The 8,442-nt window shown below is 26.7% G+C and overlaps 1 protein-coding gene across 1 annotated transcript in view; it reads left to right on the top strand.

The window, feature by feature from the left end:
- Positions 1-7,715: 7,715 nt before the first annotated feature.
- Ca-alpha1D (Ca[2+]-channel protein alpha[[1]] subunit D) overlaps positions 7,716-8,442 on the top strand; it is a gene marked incomplete in the record, with an annotated part of 380,374 nt that continues 379,647 nt past the window's right edge. Inside the window, 1 exon segment of the mRNA XM_067047658.1 lies at positions 7,716-7,778.

Below are 8,442 nucleotides of genomic sequence, written 5' to 3' on the forward strand. Positions count from 1 at the left end.
AACAACTAAACTCAAAGAACGACCAGTAAATTAAAAAAAAAATACTAGGAATATTTCGGGTACCAAATTTAAATTTTAACTCCTTGGACCATTCTCAGTCCGATTGGCTATATTTTATTATTTTTATTTAGCCCGTAAAAAATATTAAACCTATCGGTTGTTATCAACTGCGTAGAAGATAAGTAGGAAGACTCATAAGTAGATAGGAATATAATTCTTTTAAACATATTTTTTATGCAATAAAAAGCGAAACTAAATGACATCCAATCAAAACTATAGCATAATGAGTACAGTGTTTGATTAAGAAAATACCAGAATGAAATGTTAAAAGCTAAGCTACCCAGTCCAATGGTGGGATATTTATAGTAAATAAAGAAGGCATATATATTTTTAATTTATCATAAATAAAAAAAATTATTCGTAAATTTTAATTAGTAATGAATTTGACCAATTAATATCTTGCTAAAATACAGAATAGACTGTAGCTAAAATGTTAAACGATTTAATGATTTTGACTATTACAATACTCACTATACAGGCGATCTAAACTTCCAGTATATTACAAAAGACTAGTCTATTATAGACGTGTTTATAATAAGGCCTATCTGGGCCTAGTTTCATAATGAAAGCTAATAGTATTAGTTGATAGTACAAGTGTAGAAACTATAAACATATAGAATACTAATACTAATACTTATTTTTTTCATAATAGGGTTTACTATTAGTGATATTACAGTAATTAAAAAATACTAAAGTACAAGTTACTATTGTACAAGTCTGTGTAATTGAATTAAGATAAATCTGCAAGACTAATAGTATTAGTTTGTACTTTATTATGAAACAGGGCCCAGGTCTTACGGAGTTGAGCTTTCGGGTTCCGCTAAACATTCAAATTCTTCTCGTATCCTTACAATCCATAATCCATAATGCTCCTTACTTTTTCCCTAATAAAATCATTTATAAAGACCTTAATGTACCATATGTTACCGATCAAGCTCGAACCTGATATAATTTTTTTTATTATGAATTCCCTAACCTTGCTTCCTCTTCCATTTGTGTCGATTCTCCAAGGCGCCTGAAAAGAAGATGATTTTTATTTAAATACAGTTGTGTCCATAAATAAATTTTTAAAAAAATCTTGATTTATCCTAACAATCATATTTAATTAATAACTACCAATCATCGTGCAAACAACGTGTCCGATGATATTCCGTCCTTTTATACTGAAGGTTGTATAATCAGTAACATGACAATTTTTTTGTATCCTTGAAGAAAATTTAATCTCTTTTTGTGGAAAACATTTCTCAAAGAAATTAAATATCGTAGTAAGGCTATTCGACGCTACAAGATGAGGACATATTTCATTAGTGCCAATTATTATTAAGCTCTCTTAAATCTTCTAGCAGGACAATAATAAATTGAATCTTTACAAGCAGGCTTCCAAACTAAAATACTTTATTTATAATTTTTATGCGAGTATGTATTAATAATCGTACATATTACTCTATAAGATTGCAATTATAAAGTCAGAGTGATAGAGAATCGCTAGATTATATTCTAATGGACACATAGTTATTCGAGATCAGAACATAGATTCAACTTCATGTAATGTCTTGTAAGTAGATCTAGTCTTCTAGCTGGCTATTGTCCAACTTTTACCATTATTGATTTTATCTAACCGGTGAAGACAACGCCTCATCCCGGCCGGTCCAACAGAACAAAGTAGGACGGACTTAGGCGAGGATTTTGGTAAGCCGTTGTAATTTAAAAGAAGTTGATCATTTTAAGACAGAGAAATGCTTTGTTCGCCAATACTTTCTGATAGATATATAAACACTAACTTATTTTAACGTGGATAAAAGAAAAATTATTTCTTCTTTTTATTTTTTCGAACAATATTTTTTTTCTTCCTCTCACCCATTTTTTCCTTTTTTCGAACCTATCTACGCTATTCTCTTTATCTCTTACTTCTCTAATGATCCGCAACTCACATCCGATCCCTTACACGAATGCAATGCAAATTAAATACAAGTATCAATCAATATAAATACAGATATAAATCAAAAATAAAATAGCCACATCTGTAGAACAATTAAAAAACGAATAAATAAGTTTAAAAAACTAATAAATAAGTTTAAAAAACTAATAAATAAGTTTAAAAAACTAATAAATAAATGAAAAAATAACATATAAATAAGTTAAAAGAAATGAATATAAGTTAAACACATAAAGAAATAGGTTAAAAAGGTTTTTTTAAAAAAAGATGAATATCAGATGTCTTCAGAGCTTATTCCTATGCAATTGATGATGTATGATGCCCAAGGATTCCAAAATAATATTTTCCACCAAGATCGCTGTATCCCTAATGCTTACACCTAACATTAGGGATAAAGATTCCTACAATCTACTCCATCCTGTCAACTATCTTCTTCCAATACTAAAGAATTTGACTTATATATTTAGTAAAATAAAAATATTTATTCAAAATGAATAATTAATTAAGTTTTGACTCGGGAAAAGCCGATCTCTTCCGATAGCATTTCCTCGATCTCTTTTGTTAAACTTCTTGTAGAAAAAAAATTGGTATTTTCTATTTTACCTCGAGAAATCCTAAAATATGAATATCGATACTAATTGAAAGTTGTGCGATGCTCATACAGCACCAGATTTTTAAAGTTCTATTAAATTAAATCCTTTTGAAAAATATGCCGTTCATGTTAGTCAGTCTGCAGGACTGCCCCTCACCACCACTGAGAAGCGGTTAACAAGAAACTCACTAAAAGCATAAATAAAGCATTTTATTTTAACCATATTATAAATAATTTAAAAATAGAAAACTAAAGAAAATTTATAAACAAAACTGATTCATAAATAGTAGTTGGTCGAACAAGAAGGTTCTTATTGAGGCTTACAAACAAATTTCAATTGAACTAAATAGAATTATTTACATAAACAGAATAAAATGTTGTTTGTTGTTTAGTTTCCACTCTTCGTATGTTATTTTTTAGTTTCTTAATAAAATGCCAATTCTGAATGTTCTCCATTTAATAGCTCTTATACTTTTACGCATACGTTTCATATTTTATACATTCGTGTGATGAAAACTTGTATGTATTAACACCATTCAATTAAATTTAGTTTATTTTAGTTGTACAATATTAATAAATAGGGAAAACTTATCATTAAAATTTAACTTAAAAGCATCAAAGTTGGAGAGGTAGTAAACACGGGAATGATTCTTGTAGAATTTAAGGGGCTAGGTATCTGTAAGTATAACAGAACCTCTAAGAAAAATAAATATTATGAACCAGAAGCGTCAATACACAAAAGCGTATTTGTTTGTTTATTAGGTATTATAATGCTATAAACATCTTAGTTTTTCTTCACGCTGTGTAATTATGAAATGAAAAACGCTAAAAAAAAAATTATTATTTTTTTTATTGCGGCAAGAAATCTAGTAACAAAATCAGCGTAGAATCACTTCTCAAAGTTAACGAGGGAAAATATTAAACTATTATAGTTCATTATAATATTGTTTTTAATAATTGTTATAAAATGAAAAAAAAAAAATTCTGTCTTACAATTTTTTATTATTCTTCACCAAAAAAAAAAAAAAAAAAAAATGACTTTTTTGTTAGTTTTCTTAAATTTTCTTTTCAGTACTTCAGGAGTATTCTAGAATTTAAAAAATGCCTATATCAAATATATTGTAAAGAATTTTTTTCTTGTGTTTATATTAATATATTACTGGAAATTATATAATTTTTTTTTAATGAATAAAAACTGAATTTATTTTTTTTTTAAAGTTATCAGTATAAAAAAAAAAATAATTTATTTTCAAAAGGAAAAAAAATGGATTGATTTAATTTTTTCAGAAATTTTAACCCTATTTAATTTTACCAATACATGGGAAATTAAAATTAATTCATACTGCTCGTGGATTCCGACTATTACAACATTTACTAGACAAACGGTCCAAGCTTCCAATCCATTACAAAGACTGATCTACATGACTATTATAAGGCCTATTTGGACATACGGAGTTGACCTATGGGGCTCCACTAAACCAACTAATTCCTCTCGAATCCAATCCTTACAGTCCAAAATCCTTCGTAAAATCCTTAATGCTCCTTACTTTGTCACAAATCAAATCATCCATCAGGACCTCAATGTCCCCTATTTTGCCGATTTGGCCAGAACCAGATACCAATCCTTCCATAATAAACTTCCCAACCACCCAAACCAACTCGTTTCTAACCTGACTTCTCCTTCACTACCTAATAATCCTCCTAGGCGTCTGAAAAGAATCTTCTCCTTTAGAAGTGTTTTTGGAGTTCTATCAATGGGTAGATTCTCCAAATGTTTGTATCATGTCATAACATCACTTACAACAAATTTACTTGACGTGTATATATGTATACAGTTGTAAATAACAATAAATAAATTATTAAAAAAAAAGAAATTAATTTATTATTATTTTGTCAAAATAGAGATTTAAATATTAAAATGAAACTTCATTGATATCCTTTTCTATGAGGGCATTCCTTAGTCTATCTTCTCTACTTTATTTTTAATAAATTTTGATGAGTTGTCATAGCGCTTAGTAAAATATTAATTGTGGTGCTTTGAATTTAAAGTTAGACTATTCTATTTCGCTTTTGTCATTTAACTCGTCCTTCCTACTCTCTGCCTGATAAAAGAACTCTTTACTATCACGGTCTATGCTCTAACTAACTCGCATAGCACCCTCCAGCTGTACGACAGGATACAAAAAGCAGACCCTTATTTCAACTTTTTTTTTTGACTTAATCGTTCTTCTTCATTAATTTCTACAGTCACGCCACACAATTTAATTTTAATAAAGTTTATATTATATTTTGGAAATTAATTTTTAGTAAAATTTTTTTAATATATATAAAGATGGTCACTTTAGTGCAAGTAGTACTTTGAAGCAGGCAATTGTTTCATTGAATATATAATTTTACTATAACTTGAATATTCTCCAGTTTTTCTTTTTTGTTTTGTTTTTTAATTTAAACTAAGAGATGGCCACGGGACCTTCTAATTTAAATTAATGTTTGAAGTACCACCAATGGGTGGTTTCTTCCCAAGATTTTCAAGTGTATATGTAACATACTACATATTTACCTATTGTATTATTTTGTACAGTTGTAAATTACATTAAATAAATAATTTTTAAAAAAATTTAAACTAATAAAATTTTATCCCTACGCCAAATTATTATACGTGATTATGAACTATAAAAATTAAATCTGATTACGCTTTATCAGCACAGTACTTATACATTTCTATTATTTTCAAATTAATACAATCGAATAAATTCATTATTTGATATTTAGTAATAAATAATGAATATGAATTATTCTCTATTAACATCATAAAAAAAAAAAAAAACTGACAATTTTAAAAGTAGACAAAAAGTTGCACAAAAACACGCTGATTCAACAATGATCGTCTGTTTTTTATTACGATTGAAATTGTTCATATACATTACTATTCTAAATAAAAATAAAAATCTGTGCTTAATAACGTTGTAATTATCAATTATTATAGTGATAATTATAAAAAAATGCTTCTTGGAAAATAAAATATTGTTTTTTTTTATCTCCATTATTTGTTTTAATATTATAAATCTATATTTAAATTTCTTAAACATACGGCAACATCCCATTAAATTAACTTTTAAAGAAGTTTTCATTTTGTAAAACTCCAAAGGCAAAAGATTTATTAGACAATATAGTTTCCAGACACCTCGGAACTATATCAGGAAATGATTGGAAAATAATAGGTTTACTACGTGAATATTGGGTCGATATAGAAAGGATTATTTTCGGCCAAGTCTATGATAAATTGGATATTGTATCGTTCCAAAAACGAGGATATATATAAAAAGAAAAACTTTAATATCACCATTTTCCGTGTCTTACAGAAAATAACATTTTATTTTGTACAATTACTCTTACACTAGCCTATTATTTTGTACGTTATTGCGGATATGTGTTTGCGTTGTATTTGGATAACATTGTGAGGACTTATAAATTTATTTCGTGAACGTGTGAAATTGGCAGAAAAAAAAATAATCTCTTAAAATCAAGTCAAGAATTTCTAATTTTTAATTTATATGAAAATTCATATTCAAGGGTTTCAAAAGGAACTAAAAACGAATATTACTTGATTTTTCCTTTTTATTTTTGTTCTACTTTACTAGAACCGACTTTTGGTTTTTGTAAGTTTTTATACACTTAGGCTTATTTTACAAGATAATTTTTTTTTTCCTGAACGTGGCATTCGCAGGAAAAAAAATAACCTCCTAAAATTAAGTCAAAAAACTTTTAATTTTTAATTTATAGTAACATTCACATTAAAAGATTTCAAAACACACAAACGAATCTTACTTGATTTTTCCTAAACATTTTTTTTTTCTACTTTATTAGAAGTGGCTTTTAGGTTTTGTAATTTTTTTTACACTAATGCTTATTTAACAAGATAAAATTCTTTTGTTCTTTATTTTGCACGAATGAAACAAATATATTTTATATAATAACCATTAAATACATTTAGAGCAAAGATGGCATACGACAATAAAAACAATTATAAAATTATTAAAAATATTTTTTTTTCTCGGCACCAAGCGCATTGGCAAGAACCATAGGACACATGTCTCATATTTTTCCAACTAGTATCACCAAAAAGAAGTTTCATTGAATTCGATGATTCGTGATAAATAGCTTTAAAGATTTCTTGGACTCCATATTTGTTTTTCATTTTATTCTCAAAGGTAAAAACATCTTATACATTACGGAAAAACATCAATATTATTTATCTTTGTCATACAGTCTGAAATTCTCGTTATTTAAAAGTTTTTAAATCTAACTTAATTTGAATGTTTATTTTCTTTTATTTTTTTTACAATTAGAGACGTGTATTTAGACATATTTAAATCCAAATTCAATTGTAAAAAAATATATAGATTATTGTTATAGTTGTTTCAGTCATGTTCCCAGAAAAAAAAAACTTACTAATTTATCAAATATATGAAAATATAAACACCATGAAGATATCAAAATATTACCAGGTATATCACAACTTTCATTCCAAACCCGTCCAACTAAATTTTAGTAAATATTTCAAGAGGTAAATAGCTTTTACTTCTTAAAAATTGCCTTTAAATTAATTTATTAATACTGTTTTATTGTTTCATAATTAAAACACTGCAGTTAGATGTTGAAACTTATTGGTCACTTACAGAACATTAAATATATTTTTGCTGGATTGTGAATTCTAATTCAACGAGTATTAAAAAGTTTGTAAAAATTTAGTAAAAAAGTACAAGATACCTGCAAAAAATCGATATATATAGAATTTCGAAATGGATGTTCGATACGTAAGAATTAAACAGTATTTTTTATTTTATTTTCATTACTCGTAATTAATTAAACAGTAATATACATCAAGCCTAATAGCACAGGCTATGTGATTATTTCATGACACGTAAAAACAAATTACTGAGATATATTAAGCGTCTAGCTGTGGTCTAATATTTCAATATTTTCCATAATTTTTTATCATAAAAAAAAAATTAAACACCATATATGGATAATTTGAAAATGGAGGTACTAAAAAGCGTGTAATGCTATTGGCTCCCCCCTTCTCCGGTCTTCCCCCACCACACGAGTTCCCAGAACAGCGGCACTCGGCGTTGAACCGTCTGCCAGTTCGTGCGTCGTCAACACCAGAGTTTGGGATATCAGATAGAAGTAAGTCCTCATTTATGTAATTACTGAAGAATCATTTTATTATTAATTATTATTAAATAATTTAAACTGGTCTATTGTACTATTTTGTGTTTTTTTTTTTCTTAATTTTTAAAAGAAGATTTTGCACATTACTATTTTATATTCTAAGATGAATGAATACATACATATCTAGTTATACAAATTAACTTATTATGATCAAAAAGTATTTTAAAAAACTTTTGCCGACTTAAATACTACAAATTTCGAAGTTTTATACAATACTACAGATATACACTCTGAGTTTATTAATAACTTTGTATAAATACTTTACCTATTTTTTAAGTTTGCCTTTTCATTATAGATTCTTGTAACTTTAACAAATAATAATGCCATAAGGTAATAATGAAGTGAAACTTGATATCAAATTGCATCAATTTTACGAACTGGATTTAATAAAATTGCTGCAGTTTTAATTTTTGTAAATTTTTTTTATATTATATGGCTATGATAAATACGTTTAAATTGTGTAATAGTTAATGTTTCGCCACATTTTTTTTTATTTTTATGTGATTTCATATTTGTATAACGAGATAATTAAAAATTCTTTTATTCAGACAATATTTATAATGTTGCCGACTTGGTATTTATTTTATTTTTTATTATTTTATACATAATAATTTTTATT

This window comes from Halyomorpha halys, unplaced genomic scaffold, assembly GCF_000696795.3.
Source record: "Halyomorpha halys isolate HHAL.00 unplaced genomic scaffold, Hhal_1.1 Scaffold262.1, whole genome shotgun sequence".
NCBI lineage: Eukaryota > Metazoa > Arthropoda > Insecta > Hemiptera > Pentatomidae > Halyomorpha > Halyomorpha halys.